We start from the raw sequence: 16582 nt of genomic DNA on the forward strand, positions 1-16582 counted from the left end.
GGGTGGAAAGGGACAAGGATTGAAGAAGTATAGGGAATTACCACCTGCTTGCCGACATTCAGCCTGCCCTTTGCACCAAAAAGAGTGCAAACTTATTTAGGAATCCTTTGGCTTTATGATTTACCTGAACAGCCTGTTTGGATTCCTCATGCAGAATCCTGATGAGGTGTTAGAGGAGCAAGATGCAGCACCAGATGAAGAATGCGAAGAGACAACACATATACAAGAAGTCGATGAGGTTGAAGATACAGTCGACCTTGAGGTTGAGGCAATTGAAGTACAAAGAAGTAAGATGCTCTCTATGAAAACCACAGAAATCAAACTACCTTTGGATGTCAGTAACTTCACTAAGAAGCATGCTCAAATGATGTTGCCTGCTGTGCCTGACTTCAGGATTGGAGACAGGACCTATATCTTTTTACATGATGTGCAAAGCATCTTTTAATTAAGGGAGGACTTGTCCCTGGCTATCATTTCCAGAGTCCAAGAGGAGAGGAGTGGATTTATTTCAGAGGATAGTAGTGATGATGAGGCAATGGAAACATCCAACAATCCAATGGAATGCCTCCGAAGATGCTTTGAGAAAGCTGAAAAATACAAGGAGACACTACCTGATGAAGCCACCTTCCAAGCAATAAGACAAAGCCTAAGACCATCAACAAGTAACAAAGAAGTGGAGAATTGGTTTAACCATTCAGGTTAGGGGTCAACTACATCTGTAGACCTGTGGCAGGAAAACCTCTTTCTGCAGGATGAGAGCTTCATGGTAACTCTGTGTGTGTGTGTGTGTGTGTGTGTGTGTGTGTGTGTGTGTGTGTGTGTGTGTGTCACTTACTCTGACATGATATGTGCAGTCTTGGATTGCTGACAAGGATGACTTCCTTCGACGGCGGACTCCAGAGTATCGTGGAAGGGATGCGGCCCTAGCGCAGTACCTTTCAAAGCTTTGTGAGTCGCCGACAGTAGTTTCTAACAATTCCATGTCACAAGAGGGTTCAATAGCAACTTACACATTCAAGACACTATCACGCTTCTTGGGTGGACACATGCTGCCCAAAAGTGCAGATAAAGTTATTCTTGTGGACAAAGTGTTTGCTAGAGATTGTTTTGGTTACTGCCCGGGCTATACAGGTGGTCGGGCAGCGTATTACTACACTTACACAGCAATGGCACAACTCTTGGTAGACAAAACCCAGATGAACTTTTAGAGTATGGCAAACATCTCATGATTCGTTACAAGGGTGATGTGCCAAAAAACAAAATTGAACCTTCAAAATCTTGATACACTTCAAGTAGCAATTGTATAAGATCATGTATTACATAAATTTTGTACAATGTCATCCACTCAAAGTATCTTTCTCCACTTGTGGTTCACATACACCATTGTCTCTCTCCACCTTCGTTGACTTTCACGAGCACCGGAGTTGTTGTATGCCATTGATCTTTTAACTTTTTGTTGTTGTAAATGTCTGATGGCTTGTGCTGTTGCTAAAGAGGCCAAGACTTCTTTTGCCTGCATTCGATGAATGATTCTATGATAGAACCATTCAAATAGTTCTCTCAAACTGTTAGCCTTGATTCGAGAGCCACCATGTCGTGTGTGCCTGAAATAAGCATTTCTCGCCATGTAATGAGACTTTTCCATCCCTTGGGTATTCCATATTGCCGGGTTCCCATACTTTTGTATAAAATATGGTAAACGATTGAAGATGATGTGCTGGATATGAAAACAGATTAGTTAGAATATTTTACACTCACATAGTTGCACATAAAAGAGAATCAAATACACGATAATACCATGTAGTGAGTAATTTGGGTGTCTGTCCATGCTGTCTTGAATGATTTTTTGAGAAGGTTGAGATTCTCCTTGAACTTGTTCATATCACCTTGTGACTAGTCATCTTTGTCGCACATCAAAAATAGGATGTCTATTGATCGCCAAACCTCAGCCTTCGCGTTACGAGTAGTTGGTTCTTGATCTTTGACTGCAATATGTAGCTTTTTCCAGCTCTGATACTCTACCTTGCTAACATAAGATGTGTTATATATTTTTCCATGTTTTGTTAGCTTCGGATCTCTTGTACCTTGGGGTTTAGATAAAAACCTCCGTGCCTTCACCCCACCGATGGATGGTTTACATGGACATCCTTCTCAGTAGTTGATCTCTTTTCATCCCGCTAGATTTTCACATTGCCACCATGAAGCCCCATATCCGACAGTACCAATTCTAAGCACTGCAGGGCTACTTGTCGCTCTGCTGAGTTCTTAATCTTCCAAGCAAACCCGATATATAAGTAGAACAATTTCTCCACAATTCTACAAAGGGCATGCATTGTATAGATGTGGACATTCACAAGTGGTATTTTCAAAACCTGTCGAAAAGCAGGGTCCTCAATGTGACGTGTTGGAGCTTTTCTCCACCACTTTGGGTCCATGACCTTTGCAGGCTCCATACAGAACAAACACGGCGACTTTGCCATTGCACCCATTCCACAATTATACATGCATTTTAATGTTTTGAGGTCACCTGCAAGATGCCACTGAACTTGAAAGTCTCCCCTTCCATCTAGACGTAGTACCTCTCCCTGGTTAGTCTGTCTATCAATCACCTCTGGAATATTAGTTCGATGGAACACCCAATATAGAATTTCATGATCTTCTTTCTTTACCTGCAACACAAAATAAATGAGACTTAAGTAGATGTGAACATTTTGAGCTTACCTGAGAATCTCGCTTACCTCAAACGCACCAAGCCACCATATGTTAGATTCTAATTGAACACTAAAGTACAAAGGATCATCACTGGGACACTTTGGTAAAGTAATCGTAACACGCTCTAGCTTTTTCTCTTTAACAAGCTCACGCTCATCCAGTTTTAACACAAAATGTAATAGCCCTCGTGACTCTTCAAATGTGATGTTGTAAAACTCCACCATTCTCTTCTATAACATCTGCAGGTCCATAAAAATATTATTGAATTCATCATATGCCATGTTTGCTCCATGGCCACTGTTAGTTGCTTTAATATGAAAGGGATGTCCAAGATAGTCTCCCTGTGCCTCGTTAAGCTGAAGCCTCTCTTTCCAAACACTTGAGGCTGATGGTAAAAGTTTGGATTTTATACCCTTCTTAACAAAGACGGATGAGACAGATTGTTGTATAGCCGAATATCCTCTTTTGCTTACACCAAGTGAATCAAGTGTGCCTTGTATCTCTTTTGCAGGCACTGAGTTCTCTGAAATAAAGCGGTCCACTAAATTTTGTTGTAGGACCTTAAACTTCTTGTCATGTACTATATCTGCTTCCAGGCTTCTACTTATGAGTGGCTTCAATCTCTTTCCTATATTGGCTTTGGGGTCAATGTTTTCCTTGTCAGGATAGATTGAATCTCTACATGAAGACAATGCATAAGTAAATAACAGAAAATTTGCTTCACTAACACTATTTAGGCACATGAAAACAATGCATAACAAGAAAAAACAAAAAGATTACTTAACTAAGACAATGTAGCCAACCAAGAAGCATCACCTTAATGCTCGGATTCTTTTCTTGAGACCTCCGGATGCAACCTACAATGTTTCAAGATTGCGCAATTTCTTCTTTCGGATACGACCACCCAAGATGGTGTCCTTCATTTGACAATTTCGTACCTTTCCTTTCAATTCTTGTACCCCTGTTTTGTGTTGCAAAATGGTAACCTGATTTGTAGAATGTAAATGTGAAAGGCAAACAATCTCACATTGTTGAGCTTGGAGAATGCCCTTATAAGTTTTAGCTTCTCTTGTAAGAGATTTACAATAACCTAGAAGGCCCTTTTCTCCATCACCAGCAAAGGTCAATAAGCTTGTAGGATTGACAAACGGTGGAGACGCATTAGTCATTGGATTCTTAGGGTAGAGAGAGCCTCTCGTCCAGATATCTATGTGTTTAGCTCCCTGAGCTTTGAGTGTGTCTATGGAAGCGGGAGGTATATGTGTGTTTGTTTTACTACGCTTAATCAATGGTTGGTACTCATTGTCCAAATCAATGTGAAGGTGATATTTGGCTCGTTTCTGGGTAACATTTGTGCCATTTGAGGAGTGCGCCATTAGCCAAATGTGCAGGTTTAATGGAAAGTGAATAGCGGTTGCGCCTTCGTCCCTCCATGTTAGCCTCATTCCGTCCATGTGGACGAGGTTCATTCAATGCAGTTGAAAAGAAGATTATCCCTTAATCATTACGGACAAATGTTCAGAAGAGTAAAGAATCTACTTAAAGTACACTTTTTGAAATTTTACCATGAAAGACCCACCTCTATTATTCGCCATATTTTCTAGAGAGAGAGTGCCAAAAATACATTTTCTTAGAAGGCCCTCCAAATGACCTCCGAAATTTCCTAATGACTCTATCTTTGCAGAGTTCTATGCCAGCAGAGCTACTTGTTAGTGGTGAAGTGTCCCATACATGGATTCTTGATTCGGGCGCTTCGTTGCATGTCACACGTCATAGGCATTGGTTTACTACATATGAGAAAACCATTGGCACTGTCACACTAGGTGACAGCTACTCTTGTGACATTGTGGGCATAGGTGATATTGCTATGGTTATGGAAAATGGGGTGAGGTTTACCATACATAATGTGCGTCATGTTCCAGCTTTGACACAAAATTTGATTTCCGTTGGACATCTTGATGACTTGGGTTACAAAGTCACTTTTCATCAGCAATCTTGGCGTATTGCGAAAGGTCATCTTATTTTAGCCCATGGTTCTAAAGTTGGTACACTTTATCCTCTTTATGTATCTGACAAGAACAGTGTTCTTTCTGTAACCGAGCTGCCAACTGTTGCTTTGTGGCATAGCCGATTAGGTCATATGTCAAAGAAGGGAATGGAAACTCTTTCTCGTTTGGGCTACTTACCATCTTTATCATTTTCTGATTTTCCCTTTTGCGAACACTGTCAATATGGTAAGCAAACACGAGCACATCGTACACAGTCTTTTGAAAAAGAAAGAAAGCCCTTAGAGCTTGTGCATAGTGATTTATGTGGGCCTATGCCTTCTAAATCCCATGGTGGTGCGTCTTATTATGTTACATTCATTGACGATGCAACACGACATGTTTGGGTTTATGCCATGAAGTCTAAAGATGAGACTTTTTCTTGTTTCAAAAAGTTCTTATCTAGTGTGGAAACTCAGTCTGAACATAAGTTGAAAGCTTTACGCTCAGACAATGGTGGAGAATATGTCTCCAAAGAGTTTGCAGACTTCTGTTCAAGTAGGGGAATTAAGCACGAGTTTACAGCTCCTTATACCCCTGCACAAAATGGTGTTGCCGAACTAATGAATAGGACCATCCAAGAGAGGATTATGTCTATGTTATCACAAGCTAATTTATCGCAAGCGTTTTGGGGTGAAGCATTATACACTGCTGTGTATTTGATCAATAGATCACCACATGCTTCATTACAGTTTCGTGTACCTTTGGAGTTATGGTCAGGACATAAGTTGCCTTATGAAAAAATCCGTACATTTGGCTGCGAAGCTTATGCACATGTACCCAAGGAGTTGCGTGCTAAGCTTGACCCTAAGTCCAGGAAATGCATCTTTATTGGCTATGGTATAGATGGTCAATTTGGCTATCGTTTATGGAATCCGGAAAGTCGATCAGTAATCCATAGCAGTGATGTTGTCTTCAATGAGACCAAGATGCATAGGTAGCCAACGAAAGAGGTTGAATCCCGAAAAGTGACGTTTTCGGATGTATCACCTCCTGCACAGATAGCTCCAGAGCCAATTACTACATAGGCTAGTACAAGCTCTGATCAGCCGAGGAAATCTCAAAGAGTCTCACATCCGCCAGAACGGTTTGTTCCAGGCGTGGACTTTGTGTTGCTGACAGATAGTGGTGAGCCTTCTTGTTACAAAGAGGCTATACTAGCCAATGATAAGGTTCAGTGGGAACATGCTATGAAGAGGGAGCTATCCAGTATTGCAAAGAACAAAACCTGGGAACTTGTTCCATTTCCAAAAGGTAGGAAATCTTTGCCTTGTAAATGGGTTTACAAGAAGAAGATTGCATCCAATGTTGAGAATTACAAAGCTCGTTTAGTGGCCAAAGGTTTCAAGCAAGAATATGGTGTAGATTTCCAGGAAATCTTTTCTCCAGTGGTGGTCAAGATGATGACACTAAGAATGTTGCTTGCTTTGGTTGCCACTGAAGATATGGAGCTTGATCAAATGGATGTCATTACAGCTTTCTTACATGGTGATCTTGAGCAAGAGATTTATATGCAGCAACCTGAAGGGTTTGTGCTCAAGGGCAAGGAACATTTGTTATGTAAGCTTCTGAAAAGTCTCTATGGCTTGAAGCAATCGTCCAGACAATGGTATCAAAAGTTTGATGCATTTATGCGTTCCCTAGGCTATAAGTGCAGTAATGAGGATCCATGTCTTTACATAAAAAGACAACCAAATGGACAACTTATTATGCTTATCCTTTATGTAGATGACATGCTTATTGCTGGTCATTCTAAGAAGGACATTGCTGACTTGAAAACCAAGCTGAAAAGTCAATTCGACATGAAAGATTTGGGTGAAGCCAATCACATTGTGGGTATGCGCATTACTCGTGATCGTAAGAAGAGGTTGTTTTACCTTTCTCAAAAAGAGTATGTGCACAAGGTTCTTGATCGCTTCAACATGCAGAAGGGGAAGGCCTTGAGTACTCCATTGCCTGCATATTTGAAACTTAGCAAGAACGATTGTCCCAAATCTGCTGAGGAAAAAGCTGCGATGGCTAAAATTCCTTATGCTTCAGCTTGTGGTAGTCTCATGTATGCCATGGTGGCTACAAGACCTGACATTGCACATGCAGTGGGAGTTGTCAACAGATTTATGTCTAACCCTGGTAAAAAGCATTGGGATGCTGTCAAGTCAATTCTCAGATACTTGAGGGGCACTACAGATAGACAGTTATGCTATGGTCGTGGAGAGTCATCCATTCAGTTATTTGTAGACAGTGACTATGCAGGTTGTGTTGACAGTCGTAAATCAACAACAGGTTGGATTTACACATTTTTTGGTTCTGCTATTTCTTGGAGATCTGTTCTTCAAGATTGTACATCCATTTCTACCACAGAGGCAGAGTATGTTGCATTGAGTGAAGCATGCAAAGAAGATATTTGGCTTGCTCACCTAGTGAAAGATCTTGGATTGGAGCAGTGTACACCAGTTCTTCATTGTGACAGTCAAAGTGCTATTGCCTTGGCTAACAATCCAGTGTTTCATTCCAGAACGAAACACATTGATGTGCACTATCACTTCAGTCGTGAATGCCTGGAAAACAAGAGCCTTGATTTAGTGAAGATTCCTACGTCAGAGAACATAGCGGATGCACTCACTAAGAGTCTCTCCAGCCATCAGTTTCAACACTGTCGTGAGTTGATGGGCATTGGGTGAAGAGTGGTGCTCTTCCATTTTTTATAGTCTCCCACATTGGCCATCAAGTGGGAGAATGTTAGGTTTAATGGCCATGTGGCCGACAGCCCATCCAGTGTGATTTTGTGCTCGTCGATGTGTGTGTGGATGGAGCAAACTTGTATATGATTGTTTGGATCAAAGTGGACCCGTCATTTCCATATTGTGGTGTCGATTCCCCCTCCTCTTTTTTGCTTTTGTACATCTGTTTTCAGGTGCGTGTCCCCCCCCCCCCCCCCCCCCCCCCGAGGGTGTGTCATGCACACACACACACACACACACACACACACACACACACACACACACACACACACACACACACACACACACACACACACACACACACACACACACACACACACACACACACACAGAGGTGCTATGTGTATGGAAGGTTGTGAATCGAGTAGTGTGGAGTGTGTTTGTGGTGTTGTAGTGAGTGTGTGCATTGGGTTGTGTGCAAACAATGGTTTGCTTGCAGATTGATGTGTGTGTATGAGTGATTTCTAGTGGATTGGGGTGTTGTGGAAGCCTTGGGCTATAGAGAGGCATTTTTTTTGTGTGATGGGTGTCTTCCCTTGTCCCCCTATCTAACGTGAAGTAGGAGTACAAAGAGAATGACCATATACAATTTCAAGCGGAGATTTACCTATAGCAGAGTGAGTGTTATTGTTATAGCCAAACTATAAAATATCAAGGTAGTCATTTCATTTCTTTGGTTAAGAAGAAACATGAGCTTTTAGTAAATGAATGATGGCACAATTAGCTACTTTCGTTTGACCATTAGACTTGGGATGGAATATAGAAGTAAATCAAGTGTAGTACCATGATTTTCAAAAAATGTAACCCAAAAAGCACTACAAAATTTAGAATGTCAAAATGATATTATTAGTTTTGGCAGAGTTTTGAGGAAGATTTTGGAGGAAGATTCTTAAGCGAGATGGCCTCATATAGATCAAACCTTGTTAGACTTGAAAGTTGTTAAAGAAGGTATCATATCTATCTTTGACAAGGATTTTAAAGAGAATAAATTTGCTTTTAAAGCTTGGGACAAGGCAGTAAAGAAGACACAATAAATTATGGTTGTATACAAAACTAAAGCTAGAGAGATAATATCTAGGAGAAGAGTGATTATAAGGGCCCAAATAGAGGATCTAGAATCGTCTCCAACCCCCAATTGCCCTCCTTCTACACCCCTTTTGGAGCTAGAAGAAAAAATGAAGCAAGAAGAGCTTCTTTCCACTAGGGCTTCCATTCTTTGTGCCAAAGACCATTAGGCAGGCAAAGTGGACAGGCCACACAAACAATTCTTTGATCTGCTCAAAAGGAAGAAAAATAGAGATTTTGTACCATTCTTGAAAGATCAAAACTGTATGGTGGAAAATACTCATGCTGAAACCTTGAAGATTGCAAAGATTTTCTTTATTGGCATCTTTTCAAATCCCCCTACCAGAGGGCGTGACCAGTCTGATGCCAGGGCTCTAATAGCTAGAATCAGAAAGAAAACTATCTTTGCCCAAATGGCACAGATCTTGGATCAACCCCTCGGTGAGGGGGAATTGAAGGATGCAATCCTTGATTTAAAGTTTGACAAATCTCCATGTCCTGATGGTCAGCCCAATGACTTCTTTCATCATACTCAAGACTTCATCATTCCCCATTTACTATCCATATGGATGGAAGCCCTAGTAGTTGGAGCTCTTCCAACTTCTATAAATACTTGTATGGTAAAACTCATTCATAGAAGGGGGAAAAGGAGGTGTTGGGAAATTGGAGGCCCATAACGTGTCTGACTTCAGTCTACAAGTTTTCCAGCCTTAGCCGAGAGGATTAGATTATATTACCTGAGCAATAGGAATTTAATGAAAGCATATTAATTATGGACTCTATCATATCCCTATGGGAGGCAGTGGACTATGCTCAAGAAAGTGGTCAAGTTTTTTTTTTTTTTTTTTTGAATTGACTTTGATAAATCCTATGATAGGATGCAGTGGGACTTTATTTTCTAGATCACTGTTTGACATAGGTTGTGGCAAGAGATTCATCAAATATATACAAACTCTATTTAGTAATGCATTTGCAAGAATAGAAATTAATGGAGAAGTGACATATGCTTTTCAGCTCACTAACTCCATTTGGAAAGACTACCCCATAGCCCCTCTTTTGTATGTTGTATGCTCAAATGCATTTGGATGGCTTGTACAAGATGCAATGGATAAAGGGACTCTTAAAGGAATTAAAATACATGGGGCAAATAGGGACATTTGTTTGCAGCAATTTGTAGATAATACAAATGCAATTATGGCTAGGGATTATCATATTATCGCCACATTTTGGAAGTTTTCGAAGTGTTTTGTCAAGCTAGTGTATCAATTATAAGCCAATCTAAGATAGGTTATAAAATATTCTCTAGCACTACTCCTAACATCATTCTTAATTGAGGATGCAATCACATTCTAGATGGACAAATTTTTAGACTACTAGGAATCCCAATGGGATTCAAAGCGACTCTTACTCAAAGATGGGATTGGGTACTTTCAAGATCTAGGGATAAAATATCCAAATGCAATAATTACAACTCTTCTATTGCTTCAACAGCTTTTGTTCTAAACAACTTTATCTTGCCCATCCTAATATACTTCCTATCATGTCACACCCCTGCCAAGTACCAACTTCAGAAAGCCTTCTCAATTGCAAGGAACTTTCAATGGGGAGGAAACTAGCACCTCCACAAAGTTCCTAAAGTAGCATGGTCTATATGATGCTTACCAAAATTACAGGGATGACTGGAGATCCTAGACATGGATTCCATCTCCACCAAAATGGTTGTAAAATGGCTGCTAAGGGCAGCAGATTCCAATGATTACTGGGCTCTACTCATTAAAAAAAAGCTGCTCCAAATTTAAGTGTAGATACTACAAAGCATGGACTAACATTTCTTTCAGGGACATACTGATATCTCTCCTCAACTTATCCTTGTGGGCTCTCTAATAACATGCAAATTTTGGAAAGTGTAATGTAAATGGCCTATGAACTTTGAGAATAGCGGAATTAAGAGAATTAGAGTGAGCATTTTTGTGAGATTACTTTGAGAATTTGGAGGGTTAACTTTATTGATGGTAGCAACATAAACATAGTACTTAATTAACTTGGCATGAACAATACTTTTGCAAGAGAGAGAGTATTAGAGAACATGACAATAGATGATGACCGGATTTACTTGGAGCCGGTCCCCCCTCCAAAAGGCGTTATTATAGATTCTCCCATCAAGAGAGACTTTGTTACAATACAATCTTTGTGTTCCTTGTGACTTTGGTGATGCTATGAAGATGGAAAGATTCGTTCATCACAAGATTAACATAAACTTTGCAAAAATCATTAACTATCCCAAGGCCTCAAACACCTTCAAAGGTGGAGAGAGCTAGCGGGGAATGAGGGTAGGGAAGAGGAAGAAGAAACATTCCATTGGAGAAAGAAATAGCTCCTCAATTATCATCGTTCTTCTTGCTTAGCATAGCATAATAGCATATTAATGAAGATGAAGAGGATGGCAAGCTTAAGCATTGAAGCATGGCTCTTGGTTGGATTTGCATCCCATAGCCAAGAGTGTTGGTGTAGGCTCTTCACTTCTCAACAAACTTGGAGAAGGAGATGGAGCTCTTGCATTTTACACTCCACACAATGAGAGAATGTGTGTGCGTGTGTGTGGGAGAGTATACCCCCCCTCTCATGCTTGGTCCACCTCTCTCTCTCTCTCTCTCTCTCTCTCTCGTATTATTTTATTATTTCCTTTGGACATGTATCCTCTTTTTTCTCTTTGAGAAAAAGAACTTAATTATTTATTTTTATGTATTTAAATTCTTATGGGACCCCTTTAAAACCTGTCCAATAGCATTCAAACACATCATGAAGGCCACATGTATAGGATCATTTGAACATGTGTCTTTTATGCTTATTAAGTCATTTGGTTGAATGGAATACTTCAAGGACTTATTCAATCAAGCATGGCATGTCCATGTCTCTTGAGAGCTATCTTTGAATTGAATACTTCAAGAACTTTAATCATTTAAGCATATGAGAAACACCTCACGAACTTTTGGATAAAGTTCCCACTAAAACTTAGCAAGCCAACAAGCACCTCATGCTTGGGTAGGATTCCCACCTCAAGGTTGCCTAAGGTCAAAGGACTTTTTAACACTAACTTTTGGTGGTCTTTAATAAAGCTAACCCTAAGGTCTCCATTAGGTAGCATTTCTCTTTGATAGACCATCTCTCATTTGGACCCCTTTACCATTGGCCCCGTGTTGAGATAGATCCGTAAGCACATGTCTATATTCTAGCCCTTTTTCCCGTTTATTATCCCACATTAAATGATCAGTTTAATATGAGAAAATCATTTGGGTTGGTTATATATTAGATTTTATGACATTAGCTCTCTCTTGAAACCATAGCCGTCCTCGACTATGAGGTTAAAAAGATAAAGCCATAGCCATTAGTCAATTTGTCTTAGCCAGTAGAGGATCCCTTTTTACCCTATGACATCATTCCAAGATGGATGACTAATCCATTTGCTGCTTGGGAGACATAGCTGCCGCACGCATGTCTACTCTTTAGTCCATTTCAACCTCCCAAGTAGAGTGACAAATTCTACATGGTGTTTGAGACACGTCGTCATCACAAACATGATTCTTAGTATGCATACTACTTAAATTTGTGCACAATAAAGAGAGAATTAGTCTTATAAGGCAAAAACATTGATCAGTTAAAAGAAACATGACATTTGCTTACTCTAATGTAGCATTGCAAGTGTTGACAAGGTTCATACTATCCTTAAGATGGATTCCTTGCATCCATCTAGCATCTTCTAAAGGATAATTTTTGAACTTAATAAGATACTGTCGAATAATCTTACAATGTCATAGTATCTTGTCTTAATCCTAAAGGATAGCTTCGGGTTGTAGCACCTCTTCTTGGTCGTCAATAATTGGTTCTATTGGTGGCTATCCTTTGTAGGGCTTAAGTAGGCTCACATGAAAAGCATTGTGTATGAGCCAATGGATGGGCAACTTGAGTTGGTAAACCATGTCATTGATTGGCTTCAAGATTTGAAAAGGACCATAATATCTTTTTGCTAATTTAGCATAATACTTTTGATGGCCCGTAGGATTTTTGCCCGTCGTTTGCCTCAATCGAGCCTTGGGAAACTTAAGTAAGACCCAATCATTTTCTTTGAATGTTAAGGCCCTTCTGTGCTTGTCCAGCACCAGCTTTTTGACTTTGAGGGAAGGATATATCCTCCTTAACCTTTTGAAAAGATTCTTGTAGGTCACGGCTATACTCATCATCCAACGAAGATCTTCCCATGTACTTTAAGTAGCAAGGGACTTTTAAGTATTCCCTCTATGATCTCATAAGGTGCTTTTCCTGTAGTAGTATGTACAGTATTATTGTACGCATACTCTACAAGGGGTAAGTACTTCTTCGATTGTGATCGTTGATCTACTTCTGTAACATAAGTCTTTAGTAGATCAAATATCGTAAGATTGGCTATCTCACTTTGGCCATCCGTTTGTGGGTGGTAGGCCGAAGAGAAATTCAGTCTTGTACCTAGATTTTCAAAGAGACCTTTCTAGAAATTACTGGTCATTCTAGGATCTCTATCTGTCACAATGGATGTTGGTAATCCGTGGTGTTTGAAAATTTGAGATATGAAAAGGGTTGCCATTTGGTGTGACTTAATGGTCTTTTTTTACAGGAATAAAGTGTGCTTGCTTGCTAAATCCTGTCAAGTATTGTCCATATTCCCATATTTCCATGGATAGACTTGGGTAATCCAAAGACTCAAATCCATGGATATACTCTCCCATGGTGAATTAGGGATTAGCAATGGCTGGAAAATTCCTTCCCTCTATCATACTTAGTCTTTTGGCATACCACACATTTTAAAACATACTCTTGTATGTCCACTTTCATGGTAGGCCAATAGAAGTATGTCTCTACTCCTCGAAGAGTAGGTTGAATGCCTATATGCCCTGTATAGGGAGGAGCATGGGATTCATACATGACTTTCTCACGAAGGGAGTGGGTAACACATAGCCTATTTCCATGGAGAAGATAACCATCATGCAAGGTGAATGGTTCCTCTTTCTTCCCCAAAGCAAGGGCTGACATTACATCTTTGAAGTCAGGGTCAATAGCATACTCAATGATCTATCATGGTAGATAGATCATTGTGAGTTGCTATAGACACCGCATTGACTTTTGGTCATCGTGAAAGTGCATCGTCCACTTGATTCTTCTTACCAACAACGTGAGCAATATGAAAATTAAATTGTGAAAGAAAATTTGCCCACCTTATTTGTTTGTCGAAAAGCTTTGTTTGCGTCGTGAAGTACTTGAGACTTTGATGGTTTGCTTCTAAAATGAATGGAGTCCCCAATAAATAGTGCTTCCATGTGTCTAGGGCATGTAGAACATCTAAAAGATCTTTCTCATAAATGCCCAAGACCTGTTCATCCGTATTGAGCCTTCGGCTCTCATATGCTATGGCATGCCCTTCTTGAAGCAAGACTGCTCCACAGCAATCACCACAAGCATCACATTGGACCTCAAATGGCTTTGAGATATCCAAAAGCATGAGGACTGATTGAGAGGTAAGCTTCTCTTTGAGCTTGTCAAAAGATTTTTGCTCCTTAGCAGTCCATGAATACTTAAGGTTCTTCTTTGCTAAGTCATGTAATGGTCCTGCTATTTTATTTTGCTATGAAGCATCTATAGTATGCACACATACGAGGAAAGCTTCTTAGCTCATGTAAATTCATTGGATTAGGCCATGATTTTATTACCTCTAACTTTGATGGATCCATACTGATAGAATCTTGAGAGATAATATGACCTAAGTATTGAATCTCTTGAAGGAAAAATTCGCTTTTCTTTTGGTTGAGGAAAAGCTTGTTCTCCGTCAATGCTTGAAAAATCACTTGGAGATGTTGCTTGTGTTCCTCCAAGGACTTGGAGTAGATGATGATATCATCAAAGAACACTTTAGTGAACTTGTGGTAGGGTCTAAATATTTTCTCCATCAAACGATCGAATGTGGCAAGTTAATTGGTCAAGCCAAAAGGCATGACTAGATATTCATAAAGACCAAATGTTGTACGAAATGCGGTCTTTAGGATATCTTCCTCCACTATCCTTATTTGATAATAGCCACTTTTAAGGTCAATCCTACTAAAGAAGGTAGAGCCTTGTATCTTATCAAACAGATCTTCTACCTGAGGTATGGGAAATTTGTTTTTGATAGTGATATGGTTTAGTGCATGATAGTCCACACACATGCGGTATGTTCCATCTTTCTTTTGCACTAAAAGGATTGGAGAACAAAAGGGAGAGAAGATATGCCCCACCATGCCTTTGTCTACCAATTCTTGTACTTGCCTCACGATATCCTCTTGTTGAGCTTGGGAAACTTGATAAGGAGGTTTGTTAGGTGGTGAGCTTCCTGATAGGAGCTGAATTCGATGGTCATCATCCCCTCGTTTTGGAGGTAAGTCCATAGGGATATCATCAATGAACACATCTTGGAATCCTTTTAGAAAGTTAGACAAGTCTAACTCTTCTTGATTCCTACCATTCACCTTTGATGAAACATTAAGACCTTTTAGGTATTCTTCGACAAAAATCATGTGCGCAAAAACTGAGCTTTTCATTGATTTATCAAGGGTGAGAGTATTTACAAGTGGTATAGTATGACCAGACTCATTAGCATCTATATACATATTCTTTCCCCTGTAGGTGAAGTAGATTCTCCTTTTAGGGAACTTCATGTTGGCAGCCATGCAATCAAATCATGGCGCCCCTAGGATAGCATCCTCATGTTGGAGAGGAGAGATGAAAAAGTCTTCTTTGTCGACAAAGCTTTGGACATGAAGCCTCAACTTCCCAATCAAGGGAGCAACGGAGGCTTGTTGTCCCTTGAAAACTGTGTCACCAGTTACAGCATCTCCCATCTCAAAAGCTTGAATGCCCAACTTGGTGGCCAACTCCATTGATATGAAGTTGTGAGTAGAGCCAGGGTCAAACAAGATGAAGGAATCATGCTCCCTTACCTTTTCCCAAGCATAAGAGAGAGGTGATCCTTTGCAATGAGTAGCCTCTTTTGGAGCTTTGATAGTGGAAGCTCTAGGAGTCTCATTGCAAGCATTTCTTTTGGGGCAAGAACAATAACCGTGTCCTTGCTCCCCACACTTAAAACATTTGTGATCCTTGCAAAAAGTTTCAAGCTCTTCAAAAGAAATTTTAATTTTACCTTTGTAAACGCCTTTCTCCTTGCACCGATTGTTGTTGTTGTTGTTGGAATGGCCTTGGGAAGAGTTTTGGGCATTAATTTTTCCCTTTGCATCACTTTTGTCTTTATTTTCCATGGGCTTGACATTCCGTCTAGCCCCTTGGTGGAAATTGATGCGCAAAGAAACCATGGTATGGTGGATTACTTCACTGATAGAGATGGGCCATTGAGAGTTGACATACTTGGCCATCTCTTTAGGTAATCTTGCACAAAAATTTTGCTTTTGCTCAGTGAAGTCTATCTTTTGAAAGATAGTAGCCCTGAAATGTAAGTCCCAAAACTTATCCACATATTTGTGAATAGACTCATGAGAGAGAAGCCTCAAACACCGCCATTGGGTGAGCAGTTTGTTCTTTGCATTGCTTGCAAGAATTGCTTCATGATGGAAACTCATAGAGTTTTCCCTGTCTTTGGGGCTTTGCCGTTGCCACAAAGGCTAGCCCACCATTGACGACCAATTTTTTTGAAGTGCATAGCTACATGGCGTAGCTTGGAGGACTCCGTGAAGCCCTCGTCTCCAAAGGATGCATCAAATTGTTGGATGAAGGCCAATACTTTGTCGGTAGCACCAAAGGTGCCATCATAGGTGAGAAAAGAGATACTCTTTCCTCCCTCTTTGAGCTTCTTTAGTTTTTGCGATGTTCTTCCCTCTTGTATTCTCTAGGAAAATAGCCATGTCTTTCATTGGTAGAGGAGGAAGGTGAAGAACAAGGAGAAGAGGGTGACCTCTTTCTTGCCCTTTTCTTCCTTTGTTTCCTCTCTTCCCTTTTGGAGTGACG

This window comes from Adiantum capillus-veneris, chromosome 2, assembly GCF_014529385.1.
Source record: "Adiantum capillus-veneris isolate H3 chromosome 2, ASM1452938v2, whole genome shotgun sequence".
Classification (NCBI taxonomy): domain Eukaryota; kingdom Viridiplantae; phylum Streptophyta; class Polypodiopsida; order Polypodiales; family Pteridaceae; genus Adiantum; species Adiantum capillus-veneris.